Source organism: Indicator indicator, chromosome 20 (genome assembly GCF_027791375.1).
Source record: "Indicator indicator isolate 239-I01 chromosome 20, UM_Iind_1.1, whole genome shotgun sequence".
NCBI lineage: Eukaryota > Metazoa > Chordata > Aves > Piciformes > Indicatoridae > Indicator > Indicator indicator.
Window position 1 is genome coordinate 5800057 of NC_072029.1, and position 16111 is coordinate 5816167.

The following is a 16111-nucleotide window of genomic DNA, read 5'->3' on the forward strand; positions in this document are numbered from 1 at the left end:
AGGGTTTAAAGGAGGAAAGTAGAGAGTTTTGCACATTTCATGAAAAAAATGCTGGTGGCAGTTCTAAAACAGAGGAGTTTATCTGGGGGGTTTGACAAATGGATGACTAAGACTAACCCTGGGAAAGAGGTGGCCAAGGCTGACATCTTGCTAGCAAATGAAAGTTGATTTATATGCTAATAGTTTTGTATTGGAAAGATCATGCAAATGCAGCCCTTTCTTGAAAGGGGCCTACAGGAAAGCTGGGGAGAGACTTTTTACAAGGGTTTGTAGTAATAGGATGAGGGGCAATGGATTGAAGATGGAAGAGGGGAGATTTAGATTGGATATGAGGAAGAAATTTGTTACAGTGAGGGTGGTGAAACACTGGAACAGGTTGCCCAGGGAGGCTGTGGATGCCTCCTCCCTGGAGGTGTTCAAGGCCAGGTTGGATGAGGCCTTGAGCAACCTGGGCTGGTGGGAGGTGTCCCTGCCCATGGCACAGGGGTTGGAACTAGGTGAACTTTAAGGTCCCTTCCAGCTCTAACCATTCTATGAATTTGTAGTCGGTGTTTGTGATGAAGGGATAAGGGAGGCACTGGAGCAGTGCAGAAGGGTGACATAGTTGAATTAATGAACCAGAAAAAAAATATAGTAGACTTTTATATTAACCTAAGTTGGGTAAGCTTGCATTTATCAAGGCAAAGAAAGTACCAAGTTACAGGTGTGGCTAGCCACAATGATTGGAGTGCAAGCATGAAGCAAGCTGTACTGGTGATGATGGGTTTATACTTTGTGTTTCTTGTGGTTTTCATTTTCTGATGGGAATCTTTTGTATGTGCATATAAGCTATCAACTTTTAATTTATAGAGTGTACAATGATTTAAGACAGTGGATATAAACCTGAAGAATTAAAATCATAGAATGTTAGGTGTTGGAAGAGATCTCAGAAGATCGAGTCCAACTGCCCTGCCAGAGCAGGGTCACCCAGGGCAGGTCACACAGGAACACATCCAGATGGGTCTTAAAAGTCTCCTGGGAAGGAGACTGCACAAACTCTCTGAGCAGCCTGCTCCAGGGCTCCAGCACCCTCACAGTAAAGAGGTTGAGGTGGAACCTCCTGTGTTCCAGCTCATACCTCTTGTTCCCATTGTCCTATTAGTGGGCACAACCAAAAAGAGACTTGTACCTTCATCTTGACATCTAGCCTTCAGATATTTACAGACATTGGTAAGATTCCCTCTCAGCCTTCTCTTTTCCAGGCTAAACAGCCCCAGGTCTTTCAGTGTTTCTTCATAGGAGAGATATACAAGTCCTTTCATCATCCTCATTGCTTTCACTTAGACTACCCCAGTAGATCCTTGTCTCTCTGGAACTTGGGAGCCCAAAACTAGACACAGTATTCCAGGTGTGATCTCAGCAGGGCAGAGCAGAGAGGGAGGAGAACCTCTCTAGCCCTGCTGGACACACTTTTCCTGATGCATCCCAGGACACTGTTGCCCTTCTTGGCCACGAGGGCACATTGCTGTCCCATGGAGAACTTACTGTCCACGAGGACTCTAAGATCCTTTTCCATGGAACTGCTTCCAGCAGAACGATGCCCAGTCTGTACTGGTGCCTGGTGTTGTCCCTCCCCAAGTGCAGGACTCTCCACTTGTCTTTACTGAAGTTCCTGAGGTTGAAATCAAGCTTAGTATGTACATTGCTCTGTGTGTGTATAGTACACGCAGAGCAGTGATGCCATGTGCAGGCCAACACAGAATACATTTCAATATCAAATAACACTGGTGTTACAGGTAGCAGCCTACTGGGCAATTTCACCTCAAATTGGATGACATCTCTGCTGCACAACTTGATAGAAACCATTTTAAAAAAATAATTAAACCCATGATGCTTTGGTGAAGAGCCAGCGTAGCTTTTGTGAAGGGAAAACACAACCACTTGGAGTTAGTTATTTTAGGTAATTCCCAAGGAGCATTGCACACTGTAACTCACTGAAAACACTTAAAGTGACCAGGCTGGAGATAAGGGGAGAGGTTGTGTCATAGTTCAGTAGCAGATTATAAGATTGCAGATATCCCAGACAAGATGTTCAGTTTTCACAGGTTTACCATCAGATCAGCCTTGTGGCCTTTTGTACAGCTCAACCTATTCCTAAATGATCTGGGAAGGGGAGGAGGAATGGAAGCCAAGTTTACTGATGTGCTGGGTTATGCAATGAGCTGTTGTCATAGAATGGGCTGTGTTGGAAGGCACCTCCAAAGGTCTAGTCCAACCCTTAGTGAAGATCAGCTATCACTGCTGAAACACAGCCTGTGTTGACAGGGTGGTAAGAGGACAAATGAAATCAATGTTAAAAGGAGAAGTCAGTTTCTATTCCAAACAGATTCAGGAGATACCAAAAGTTGTGCAAGAAGAGCCATAGTAGTGAACACTAGCAAGGAACAGCATCTTTATATGGAATGAGTAAACCATGGCCTGAAAAAGAGACACTGAGAATGAATAGGACATAAATAATGTGGAAAGTTAAATGAGCAAGACCTGTGCACCATCACTTCTGTTTGTTAGACTGTGTCAGAAGAGAAATATGGGGCTTGATTGGTTTTAAGAGAAATGCACAGTATGGGCCTTGTGATCACCTTGTGTGTCTCATGTCACTTGTAATTTTTCTTCCAATCTAATAAATCCAGAAAAGATTATTAGCTTGTGTTTCGTGCTGTGCCGTAACTGAATTTAGGGGCTGGTGTTCCTCATGAAGTGGGAATCAGTTGTCTAGTAACATGCTCATTGCTGGACATGCAGATTTGGGGTTTTTTCATCCTATTCCCCCCTCTTTTTTCCCCTGTATTTGGGTATAGTCTTAGGTAGGTTACACTGCTTAGTTCAGTGAGGTTTCATTAGTGTAGTTAACTATTGCAAGACTATAAGAGGAAAAAAGGGATGCAGGAGGGAAGGTACAGCCCACGCAACCCCTGCTTCTGATTTGCTGTGAATTGATCCTCTTGACATGTTTGTTCGTACTTTTGTTTTTGCATGTAGGAGCAAATTACTATTTCCCAAACATACCTTTTCACTCAGAAGCATGTCTTTAACTTCTGTGTGAACATTAGTGTGTTCTTGTTGACAAGTCATTTTGATTGTTACCTTTATTTTTTCCCTATTTCCCAAGTCAGAATTTGCACCATGCTGAGGTCCTGTGCTCCATTTAGCTCAAAGATTCCTGTGTGTTTTGTAATGACAGCAAAAGCTTGGTCAGCCTGTTACGTTGTTCTGTATCAGTTTGCTGTATTGCTCTTTCTGAGAAGTTATCCTTAGTGATTAATACATGTTCGTAAAAAAACAAACAAAAAAAAAACCACCACCAAAAAACAGTGACCTATGTGTCTTTTGGTATCATACAGCAGGATTTGTACTCTGCTCATCAGGAAATGATGGTTGTTAGATTAAAAAATAATTGTTTTTTAGAGTCTTGGTTTTAATAGGTTTAGTATTTTATAATGAAATGTGTTTGCTGTTTTGGTCAAGACAGATTGAAATTGGCTGAGCTGTCTGTTCTTTTTGATGACTGAAATGGGGGAGATTACCCTGCCTAGTGCTCTGTGCCTGTTTGGTTCTCCATATTGGGAATACAGGGTCAGCCTGCAGAAGTGAAAGTCAAGATTAGGACTGGATTTTCTTCCAGTCATTGATTAAAGCCATGTCTCAGACTGTATTCCTTTTTAAGAAAAAAACTGCCTTCAAGTATGGTGTCATCTCATTAAAGTATCTTGTCACCTGGAGTACTGTGTCCAGTTCTGGTACCTCCAGCATAAAAAGGATATTGAACTGCCGGAGAGAGTCTAGGGGAGGCCACGAAGATGATCAGAGGGCTGGAGGCTGAGAGCTGGGGCTGTTCAGCCTGGAGAAGAGAAGGCTCTGGGGAGACCTTATAGTGGCCTTCCACTACCTGAGGGGGGGCTACAAGAAAGCTGGGAAGGAACATTTTGCAAGGGCTTGTAGTGATAGGACAAGGGGCACTGGATTGAAACTTGAGGAAGGGAGATGTAGGCTGGAGATTAGAAAGAAATTCCAGTGAGGGTGGTGAGACACTGGAACAGGTTGCCCAGGGAGGCTGTGGATGCCACTTCTGGAGGTGTTCAAGGCCAGGCTGGATGAGGCCTTGAGCAGCCTGGTCTAGTGGGAGGTGTCCCTGCCTATGGCAGGGGGTTGGAACTTTAAGGTCCATTCTAAGGTCCATAAGGGATGATCTTTAGGTCCATTCTAACCCAAACCATTCTATGAATCTCATTTCCATAGTATTTTTTATGGCAGTGGGAATGGGAGGCAGTGGTTTCTTTAACACATGCAGCCATTTCTTTTAAACATGTGTAGCTCATCAACTCTTTGGTGCTGATGTTGTGTGTTTCACTACCTTATGGGGCTTTATGTTTGTGAATAAACAGATTAATGTTCAGGTTTTATGCTTATTCTGGAAATTTAATGGGATCAAATTGTGACTTTGTAGGTGATTTTTTTTTTTCTTTTCCTTTGTGATGGTAGCTGTGCTTAATGGCTGTAATAAGTTCATCAGTGAGGCAATTTCAAGCAATATTACCTGTATTTGTCACTAACCTGGTCCCACCTCTTACTGCACTTCTTTTGCCACAGAAGTAGCCCATAAAGAGAAAGAAAAGGCCAAGAAGTATCTCTAACTGCAGTCCGTGTGGCTGGCACTGAGATGGGGAAAGGGAATTGTTGTTAGTTACTTTGTAGTCCAGGAGGTATTTGTGATAGCTGATAGGACCTCATCAGCATAGTGTAATGATCTGCTGCCTCCATGGTGGAGATGTGCTAATTGGGAAAGTTGGTGCTGCTACTCAGTTGCAATTCTAAGTGAAAGAAGTTTGCTTTAATCACTTCATTATCCCTTCTGAAGTTTGCTTGGCTTTACTCCCTTTAGGAGCAGTGGGAAACCAGCAGGGTTTTCTTTGGCATTCCTGCAGTGCTGGTTATCCTCCTTTGTCTGATGCAGCTTTTAGAGGGAGATAAGGCTTATTTTTTTTTTTTCCCCCCAATTCATTTGGAGTTATTTGTTGACAATAGAGGAATGTGAAAGCTCAGATCTTTTCAGATTCTGAATGTAAGGCACCTGATGTTTCAGAGGCTTCTGTCCTATGGTTTTCATTTTCTCACTTTCGGAATTAGTCTAGCCTCTAATTTTGGGTTTTTGTAGTGCCCGTCTCTTTCTCCACATCACTAGTTTACATGGGTTTGGGCTTCCTGTTGTAGTGATTTTCTTCTTGTAAGAATTTAACTGCTCATCATCTTGCATGCTATCAAGGGAACTTTCTCCTCTTTCTTTCTTTTCTACTCTGACAGTCATGGAAAAATAAGTGAAAACATAGGAAGAACGGAACTCTGTTCTTAGATCTTGGCCCCATCAACAGATTGGTTAGGAGTAGTTTTGGGAGTAGTTTTGTACCTTCCAAAACAGGGATTGAATTATGAGGGAATTTAGGAGCACATCTTCAAAAAGCAGGCTTTGCTGAAAATTTGAGAGGGTTTTTTTGCAAGTCCTCAGAAGGAAAAATTGGGCATTTCCCTGGGACAGTAATATGCACATACCTGATACTTAGTGCTGTCCAGTTTGTAACTGTAGCCTTAAATTATGGATATCATATTCTCAAACTGAGTATGGCCAAGGAAGGTATTTTTCCATCCACTTCTGTTTCCTAGTTGTGCTCAACGAAACATACCTTGTTTCTGGCTTAGTTATTTATTTATTTAAAATAATTAAATATTTAGCTCAAAGTAAATCTGAGGGAGGAAAGTTTCAGGTAAGCATCTGAAGTTTGTTAGAGCCAGGCAGGAGAAAAATCTAAGGTGATTTAAGGGAAATTTCTGGACTGTCCTCTCTGTGGACTCTAACAAATGTCAGGTCCATTAGCTGTCAGTGTTTCATGAACTTTTCTCTGAGGACTGGAATGAATACATGTTAAAAAAAACCAAACTGCCCTCAGTTCTAGGACTTTGGGATGTAACAGATGTGACAATCTCAGACTTCACTGGATGGTTGACTGCTTAAGTGAGCTTTCTGCTTTGTGTACCCAGAGGTACACATCACAACCATGTGTAATGGCTAAGTAAAGAATTTAGGGTAATACTCTTGCAGACATCTTTGAATCAGAACACCTTAAAGCTAGGGACTTCAAAATTATCTCAGTAAACTTAAGCAATAATCTTTCTTGAAATGAAAAGGATATAAGTATGGTTACATGTCTAGTGTAATTTACCAGAGTTGATTTCCATAACTTAGGAAGACCCTTACACTCTTCATATTTTTTGGACCACTTCCTGAAGTCTGTATTTTAATATAGAAGTAATTGAGTTGCTGAATGCCAGAATAGCTTTTCTGAAGTCCAGAGTGCAGACAGTAGAGATACCTACTCTACTGCTTATCTCCAGAGCTAGTAATGGGTATCCTGTGGTAGAACCTTACAGATCATTTGTATAAAGCATAGATGGTTCTTCTGACAATATGTATTGCTGAAATTCTCCAAGATATGCTGCTTCTGGTGATCATCACACCAGGTCATACCAGTCGTTTCCTTTCACTGCTACTGATTCATTTGGTGTAATTAAACACAAGAGAGACATAGAACTGCTGAAGCAGGCCCAGAGGAGGGCCACAAAAATGATCAGAGGGCTGGAGCACCTCTCCTGTGAAGACAGGTTGGAAGAATTTGGTGTGTTCAGCCTGGAAAAGAGAAGGCTCTGGGGAGACCTTAGAGCTGCATTACATTATCTGAAGGGCACCTAAAGAAAGGCTGGGGAGGGACTGTTCAGAAGGGCTTATAGCGATAGGACAAAGGGCAATGGTTTGAAACTGGAGCAGGATAGATTTAAATCAGACATCAGGAAGAAGTTCTTCGCAGTGAGGGTGATGAAAGAGTGGAACAGGCTGTCCAGGGATGTGGTTGAGGCCCCATCCCTGGAGATATTCAAGATCAGACTCAATGGGATGCTGGAGATTTCCCTGCTGAACACAGAGGTGTTGGACAAGATGACCTTTAAGGGTCCCTTCCAACCTCATGCAGTCTGTGAATCTGTAATCTAGAGTTAAGGGATCTTTCCTGCAGATGAACAGGATGTTCATCTTAGTTATTTAAGTTCAGTGTGTACATTGCCATACAGTGTGTGGTGGTTGTGTTATTGTTTTCCTTTTTTGTTTTTAAGAACCAACGTAAAAGTAGCAGGTTTTACAAATTTGTGGTGACCTTGGTTGTATTCCTCTCATTTGTCTGCCTAAAAATGATTTATATAACCATTAATATGAGTGGTAATTAAAAAAAGAATAAGAAAACATCTGGAGATGATGATAGTGCATGGGTTAAGCATCTTGCTTCCAGAAAAAAGGAAATCATGTTCCTAGTGTGGTAGTAGAATTCTTTAATCCATGGAAACAGTGGACACCTGAAAACAAATTAACATATTTTATGTAACTATCAAAACACCTCTTGGTGAAAAAATCTCTCCAAAGAGGTCCCTACCCACTGGGTCAAAGGTAAAACGTTACCATGGATCACAGACTGCTTGGGTGCTGAAATGACTGTTCTGTTCATCTCATAATTTAAGAAAAAGATATGAAGGGAAAAGTCACCACATCCAGAACAAAAAGAAATAAATTATTTGTAAAGGTATGGTTGCTCATCTTTGGGACTCCTTGCCACAGGAGGTTACCAGCACTGGTAGATGTAGGACGTGTGCTAATTGCACCCCTCGGTGTGCTGTAGGCCGAGTGGGATTCACTGTGGGGTGTGTCAGATGGCAGTGCCCAACAGGGGCTTGCCTTCCAAAACCACTACACTCTGCTTGTGTCACAACCACCTGAATTCAGGAGTCCTGCAAAATGAAAGCTACAAAAGAATTATGTTACTAAAGGTTTTCCCATCTAAATTTTCTTGTTTGTCACTTAAGAGCCGTTTTAATTCCTTGTTACTCCTAGGCAAAATGGGTAAAAATCCAATTTTCTTCTCATTCAATCTGAGGCTTTTTGGGGTGGGGGTGGAGGAGAGTGGCCAGGAGGAAGAATTTACAGCCAGAGGGAAAATTCCTTCTAACATGTGACTCAACTAGAAGAACAAAGGAATCATAGTTGCAAGTAATCTAGTATTTAGCCCAATTAAAATCTTTTACTTTTTGTATTTTCCTCTTGCTTCAGTAAGATTGTCTGTGCGTGGCCTTACGCTGCACTCAGGTAGTCTGAAAGGCAGTTGCAGGATTTTGTGCAGTGCTACATGCTGAGACAACTGCATCGATGTTTCTCTCTACCAATAATGTTTTCTGCCTTCAAGCTGAAGCTTATTTAGCTTGGCTTATCTGGTGCTGCTGTAGCAACCATCAGTCTCCAGGCAACTGAGGCACATTGACCTCTTCGTTGAACTGAGTGTAGCACTACTTCAATTTAGCTGCCTGAGACAATAGTAATGGTGTTGGGTGTGAGAAGTGTGAAATTTTCTAGTCTGTGTGCAATGGAAAGAATAAATAAAAATATTTAGATGAAGCTGAATGTTTTAGGTTTGACTTGAAAAAGATTTCAGGTTTACCTGGTGTGTGCTTTATTAGGAGCTGCCAAGTTCGTTGCTGAGGCAGGGTCCTTGCAGGCCATGTGTCAGATGTTGAGGATCTTGCTGCTACTTCAGGTGTGTTTGGCCCTTAAATAGCAAAGACTGTTGAGGTTTATTTAGAAGGTTAAAGTGTCAGTGATTGTGAATAAATTTATTATCACTATTTTTGAAGTTATAGATGATCTGTAAAGTAGTTCCTTTGCTCTCAGATCCATGATTTCCCATGTTAAAAGTGTCTGGCTTTCTTTGGAATGCTCACATGAAGCAAATAGATTACAATATGGGTATGCTGGGTTTATTTCCTAATCAAGTCACTCTTCCTGCTAGGCAATAGGAGAGTAAAATTGTGATTCCTGATTTACAGGTTAATGCTCTTAAGGCAAACAGATTCTTGGCTATGATGCTGCTCCCATTGTCTGTGGAGAGCACATGCAGGTTAAGTGCTATGAAGCCAGAGGTAGTTAGAAAGGATGGAGGAACAAACTTGAGATTAGAGTTTTGTGTTGATGTTGTAGCTGTGTTTTCAGATTGATCTGTGGGGGAGGTGGAGGAATCCCAGGGTCTGGTGTCTGTAAAGCCTCCTTTTTGAACAAACAAACACAACAACCAGCAGCCAGACAAAAATACCTCTTAATGAGGTAACATTCTAGCAAGGTTTTGTTCAGCTATCTTTGTGCGTCTAGTTTGTAACTAAATGGATTTGAATTGGTTAAAATGGTATCTAATATCCAGGTTAGTTAACATGGAAGGGATGAGTAAACTGATAGTACAGTTGGGGTTATAGTTTGGTGTTTGGTTTTTTTTTTTTTTTTTTTTACATTATTGGAAGATAGACCCTCTACCCATGTGGTTTTTAATGACTTGGTGTGCCCTTGTTGTACACTGGGCAGAGGTATAAATTAGTTTCTGTAGGTGTGCCATTAATTTTTCATTCTGCCTTTCAAATCCCACTGTGCTTCCCAGTTGCATTCATTCATGCTCTTCTTGGAAAATACTTGAGCGCTGCTGTTTGAAGGTTAGATAGTTTGGTTTAATTGAAGGGATTTATTTGTACATTTAATCAAAACAATTGATTCTTAAAGACAGTGTTTGATTATTTGCTTGTTCATAAGCAAGAGTCCTCATTACAGCTAGAGGTTGAAAGTAATATTTTGGTTAGTACCATAAAAAGCACTAGTGATGTGAATTATGTATCCATAGGCTGATTTTTTTTTTTGTCATGGATACAGATTTTAAATACAGTAATTTGTATGTTCGTAATTAATACTCTTTTTGATTGAAAAGTTGCCTCTTTTTTTTTTCTAACATATCACACTTTTTAAAATTTAATTTAAACTTTTCCAGCCTCCTAATTAAACTTTAAATTAATTCTTTTATTTCAGCCAGTTAGTGAAAACGTTTATTGTAAAATTGCGCCTTGATTATCCGTGTTAAAAAACCCCAAGCTTTAAGGACTTGATTGAAACCCAGATGAAGATAAGCCAGCAGTGTGCTCAGATGGCCAAGAAGGTCACCAGTATCCTGGTATAGCAGGGGTACTGTGACCAGCAGGCCCAGGGCAGTGATTATCCTCTTGTACTCAGCACTGGTGAGGCCACACTGTGAGTCCTGGGTTCACTTTTGGGTCTCTGCCTCCCAGAAGGACATTGAGGTGCTGGAGCAGGTCCAGAGAAGGGCAGTGCAGCTGGTGAAGGGTCTGGAGAACAGGGCTGGTGAGGAGCGAGCAGCTGAGGGAACTGGGATTGTTTAACCTGGAGAAAAACAAGCAGAGGAGAAACCTGGCTCTCTACAACTCCCTGAAAAAAGGTTGGAGTCAGGTGGGGGTTGGTCTCTTCTCCCTGGTATCAAGTTGTAGGACAAGAGGAAGCGGCTTCAAATTGCCCAGGGGAGGTTTAGGTTGGAGATTAGAAGCAACTTCTAATCTCTAAGGGTTTTCAACCATGGAAACAGCTCATCCATGGAGGTGTTTCCAAGAGGCAGAGATGTGGTGCTGAGGAACATTGTTTAGCCTCAGCCTTGGTAGAGTTAAAGAATGGTTGGACTCGATGTTAAAAATCTTTTTTTAATCAAAAGGATTCTGTGGTTCTGTGACTTCCAAGTGCTTGTACAGTTCTGGTGGCAATATGGGCTGGATTATATTGTATTGTTTCTGTAGGATGAACAGGTGAAAGACTACAGTTTATGGTTGGTTCACATTGGTAATGAATGTGTGCTAGCAGGTGAGGTGAGGTTAGCTGTAAAAAGCAGACTTTCCACTTGCAGTCATCAATAGTGCTGCAGGCTGATTCAGTCTAGAAGTCGATATATTTGCTTGGAAATTAATTGTGTTTAGCTTACAACTACAGAAGAGAAAACATAAATCTCAAAATAAGAAACTACAAGTATCTGTTTAGTTAAAACATAGAAGAGGGCTTATCATGCTGCATTTTAATGTTGTTTTGTATTGTGCTAGTTGACTTGAGAAGCTGCGTGATGGTTTTAGAAGAAACGTGGAAACAGTATTTTATTCAGGATTTTCTGTGGTGTCCTCAATTCCACCTGTATTTTTTTGGCATCTAGAAAAATTAACAGGAATTTAGATTTTTTTTTTCTAATTGGAAACTTTTTAAATTGGAATTTTTAAGCAGATTTCATATTTGTGGTGAAAATGTTCAAGAGTTGTGTTGAAGCAAGTGATGCATGAAAAGCTCTTGATGGGACAGAGCATCCTTTTTGGCTTCCTAGAAATTTGGTTGTATTGCTGCAATTAGCTGCAGCCTGCCCAGCTTCTGTGGGGCTGTGCTGCCATCTCTGATCAACAGCTAACAGAATTGAGAGGAAAGTGGTTCCCCTATATGAAGTTAAAGGTGGTAGCAGAAGTTGTGCTATTGCTTCCTTTTATTCTTGCACTTTCTTCCTGTTGCACTGAATACCCAAGAAAAGTCAACTGTTACCCTCTCCCTGTAACTGGCCTTAAAAATTCTAGGGTTAAAAAGTTAAGCTAGGAAATGTAAGGCCAGGTTTCTTTTGCTGCTGTCACTTGATAGGCAGCTTGTTCCACCTCTCAAGAAAAGCAATGAATTTATATAGCTGTATGTTATCCATCTTTGATTACCATAATGCAGATGGCATTAGGATGGGGTGGATGGCATTAGTACGTTTGACTATTTAAGCTCATTTAATAATAATGCAGATTTCCATTTCAACATCATTTTCAGTAGTACATTTTTTCAGAGAAATGTTACTTGTCATTGACCAAAATCCATCAGCTTAAGATGACTTCTAGATGAAGTAAGGTGATGTTAATATTTGGTTTAGTGCTTGAATTCTCTTCCATATTTGTGAAGCTAGACAAATGCATGGAAAGCATTGGTAACATCTCAGAAGCGTAGCAGATGGCTCAAACAAAATTTTGCTTTAAACTTCATCTGCATTGATTTTTTTTTTTTTAATACTATTTATAGTAGTAGTTGGCCTTAAGTAATAGTTACTGGTAATAGTAACTGGTAATATCTAGTGCTCTTGGTTTCTTTACTTAGTGTTAAGAGGAACAAGGAGTAGTTTCATGTTTCTATCGCAGCAGGTTGACCCCAACCATATCAACCTGGCACTCATGCTTCAAGGATATAGACAGTGCAATGGTATGTTTGTATTTTAAATAAGAAGTAAAGATCACCTTTAAAATTATTATTGACAAATAGGTCTTGGCTCAAGTAGGTAATTAGGTGGTCTGTCACTAAAGCAGCATCATAATACAAGGTAAAACTACAACATAGCAGTGACTGCTTTTAAAGCAGAGGGGAAAAGGTTTGGTGATTGGATAAAAACTGATGAAGAAGCTGTCTTGGAATTGGCTGTTGTAGCCATCCTTGTTGTCCTATCATGAAAGGAGGAGAGTTCAGTAATGGTTTAACTACAATTAAATCCCTCCCCTTTCTTTATGGAAACTCAACTGCAGGCATTTCAGCATTAGCCTAAACAATGGGTTTGAATATGTTAAACCCCTAACAATTAGGGAGCAGTTTGGGGCATTGAATAATGTGGAATGATGCAATTGAACCTGACAGCTTCAACAGTCAGCCTACTCACGGGACCCTAAAGTTGTTCACACTTGGTTTCATCTCTCATCACACACCCAGTGTTAAAACCTTACTGGTGTGGAGCTGAGACAGAAATGAGGCCTGTTATCAGAAAATACTTAATAGCACAAAACCTGCATGGAGCACTGGAATAGCTGCTCTCAAAGGCTTTTGAGACCTAGTCTAATTGCATACAGCTAAGTATGGTCTTATTTTTCTCCATTTAGTTTTTATTTCCCTAAAGAACCTGTAACTCCTGAAATTAAGAAACTGTTTTCCCTGGAAACTTAAGTTGATGTCCAGTTATGAATGGAAACAAGTGTCAGCTTGGGAATCTTTGTATGATTACATCTGATGATATCATACTGTCCAGTAAAGTACCAAACAGAAAACTGTTTTCAGTATTTCAGAAGACATTTATATGTACAAGCTAAGTTTGGTTAACTTGCAAGTCTTGTTCTTTATTTAGAAGAATATATTTGCCCTGTCTACTCATGCTGTAAAAGAAATGTGTTTTTAAGCATCAATCAAATATCAATCATTTATTCTTACTGCACGGGGGCATCCCATGAATTACAGGGTATCTTCCTTCTGTGCTGCTCTGCTGCTTATTGCTTTACTGATTTATTGAACATGCCATAAATGAAAGCAGTGTATTCTAGACCTCTACGTGGGCTTAAATCCTTTTGCTCAAATCGTTTCAGGAACATTTGCTGCCTTTTCAAAACAAATACTTAGCAGTCTCTTTATTTTATTAGTTCCTACGTTTTGATGATGTATTCTGGTGACCGTTTAAATAGAATCAGCTGAAATAAAGAATCCTACATCTTTAAAAGTTCTGCATTTTGGAACATGACCTTAATCTGTATTGACAGGATGATTGTGCATTTTTAATAAATGCTTGCTACAGCTTGTTTTGCCTGGGAGTGAAACATGAAGCTCCTATTTCACCTTTAAATAAATGCAGCACCTCCTCCACGTCTCCTTCCCTGTCAGATGAAGTTGTCACATGCATAAGAAAGCTTCACAAATTGTAACTCTTTTCATTATGCATTGCCATTTAAAAATAGGAATTTGGGGAAGTTTTTTGCTCACCTCCAGGTTACTTGAGCAGCTTTATTAAGGTGGCTTTTCCCAGTGAGAGTTGCATAGGATGAGTGATGTCACTAGAACTCTTTTAGTTCCAACTTGCTGGAGGACACCTTTACCATTATTTTAAATGGTTTAAGTCTAGGGTAAACCACTGCTTGTGGAAAAAAAAGTTCTTAGATATTGTTTAAGTCATGCTAAGTCTTTTGATCTGTGATATCAAGCCACTTAGCAAATGTGGTTTAATTCCTTTGATGTCTATTGTTTTGTGGTGTGATGGTTACTCAGCAGACTTTAGCAACTCCTTTCAAGACACTTGGATACTTTTAGAAAGTTCTTAAAGCTATTTGGGCATGTCTCAGTCAAATAAACATAGGTTCTCCTTGCTGATTGTAGCTGCCCTGCCATCACAAAGTGATAGCTTGTGGCTATTGCACAGTTTCAAGCAGCCTTGCAGTGAATTCCTCAAAGTAGAGCAGCTTCTGTTTAAAACATAAGCTGTGCACTTGCTATAATTAAGGGAACTCTTCTATAGAAACAGAACAACAACAACTTGTTGGTTGTGATTTTGTTTCTTTCTTTTAAAGCACAAACTATATTTGAGTAACGCAGAACCTGAAACAGTTTATTTAATAAAGTGGATATATATTTTCACATTGCTAGTCTCATCTCTTAGATGGGAAGGCAAATAATGGATAAGCAATATTCCATTCTGTAAGGTTTCTTCAGTGAAAACATCTGACAAAAAACTACCTTGGTTTTGATGTTTGGTTTGTTTCTGAGAGGAGGACAGCTGAAGGTTGCTAGTGAATGATGTGGCTGAAATGAAATTGTGCTGCAGAAGTTTATGAAGGGAAAAAGCAGAAGCTGTGCACTATTGCTGCCTGCATTGGTGTCACAGCACTCTTACATCCTGTATGAGCTGTTATGCATGGGTAGGTGGAAAAGCCTGCATCGTTTTTAAGACTTACAAATAATTGAGATTAATTGTATTAAACAAATACAATTCTTTAGAGGAAAAAAAGAAGAAAGAACTAACAGCCAGATTAGACGTGAAAGTGTGGTTCTGTGTCTAGCAATTGTACACAGACCTGCAAAAAAAAATGGGGAAAAAAAAAAAAGATCATTGTAAGTCATCACTTGTGGCTTTTCCTAACTTTGTGACAGTAGAGAAAAGTTAAGTTTCAAGCACAATTTCTCAGCAGTATGTAGTAAATAAAGCATCATTGAAAACAGTTGTGTGAATTCATAAAAGTCCATTCATCAAGTTTAATATGTTGGCAGAAAGCCAAAACTTAATGGTAGTGTGTGATTCTTTCCAGAGACATAGTTTATACTCTGTAATATTTTGCTGTAATAACCAGCATGTTTTCCCCTGTCTCTTGTGTGCAGTTAGACATGTCAAAATGTCCCACAAATTGAGTTCCTTACTCTTCACCTTTTTTTTTTTTCCCCCCTTTCAAATTTTTTTTTTTAAAGAAGTTTCCTCTGTTTATATTTTCCTAAAAGATTCGTTTTTAAACCGGTGATCACCCAAGTTATGTATCTTGAAATTTTTTTCCCCTCTTCCCCCTCCCACATTGCAGTCTTTTCTTTGCTCTGAAATAGTATTTTTATCAGGTAGGAGGATGCCTTTTTAATAAGCAGCCATACTTTTTGATTTTGTTTTTTATTTGTCTTTGATTGCCTGTCTTTGCAACTCAGCATTTGACACCAATCTTTTCTTCGAAAGGGAAAAAGCATAAGCAGCCAAGGAAGAAGGTATTTTTATTGCGTTGGATTATGCAAGATTTTGGCCAGTCTCCTTAGCTTCATCTGTTTAAGGGTTCATTTTCGCTTGCTTGGCACAAGTCCCAGCAGAGACCTTCAGAATTGTGGTTAGCAACATGAATGAACACAAACTTTGGGAGCTCTTCAATAAGTAGAGCTGGCCTACTGCCAAAAATACAGTTCCTTATATGGGGGTCAGGGCAAAGCTGTGATTCGGTGAGCCCCCTATTGTATAGAAAGCATACTTGTAATGGCTGTTTGCCTTCTTTAAAATAAAAACAAAACAAAACAAAAAACCACCAGGCTCCCAAGTCTATCAAAATAGGAAGTAACAAAATAGTGTGCCGGTTTTACTAATGACGGAGCTGAGCAAAGGAAATATGGCTCTGTGTAGTTAAACTATAGAGCTGAAAGTTGGACCTTTTGACCTCCACAGCCGGCTTGTGATGTAAGGAACCCAAGCATTTGTGAGACATCTGTTGTCTACCTGCCCTTATTTTGTAAATGGTTTAATAAGATTAAATAATTAGGAGGATAACCACATGGTCGCCATGCTACGAAGTCCTAGCACTGAGCGCATACTTCAGGACTGCAAGGAACTCTGCCCAT

General features: G+C 40.0%; 1 protein-coding gene across 2 annotated transcripts in view; it reads left to right on the forward strand.

Annotated features, from left to right (window-relative positions):
• MLLT10 (MLLT10 histone lysine methyltransferase DOT1L cofactor) overlaps positions 1-16111 on the forward strand; it is a 117689-nt gene that overhangs the window by 84387 nt on the left and 17191 nt on the right. The gene's annotated exons all lie outside the window — the stretch shown is intronic.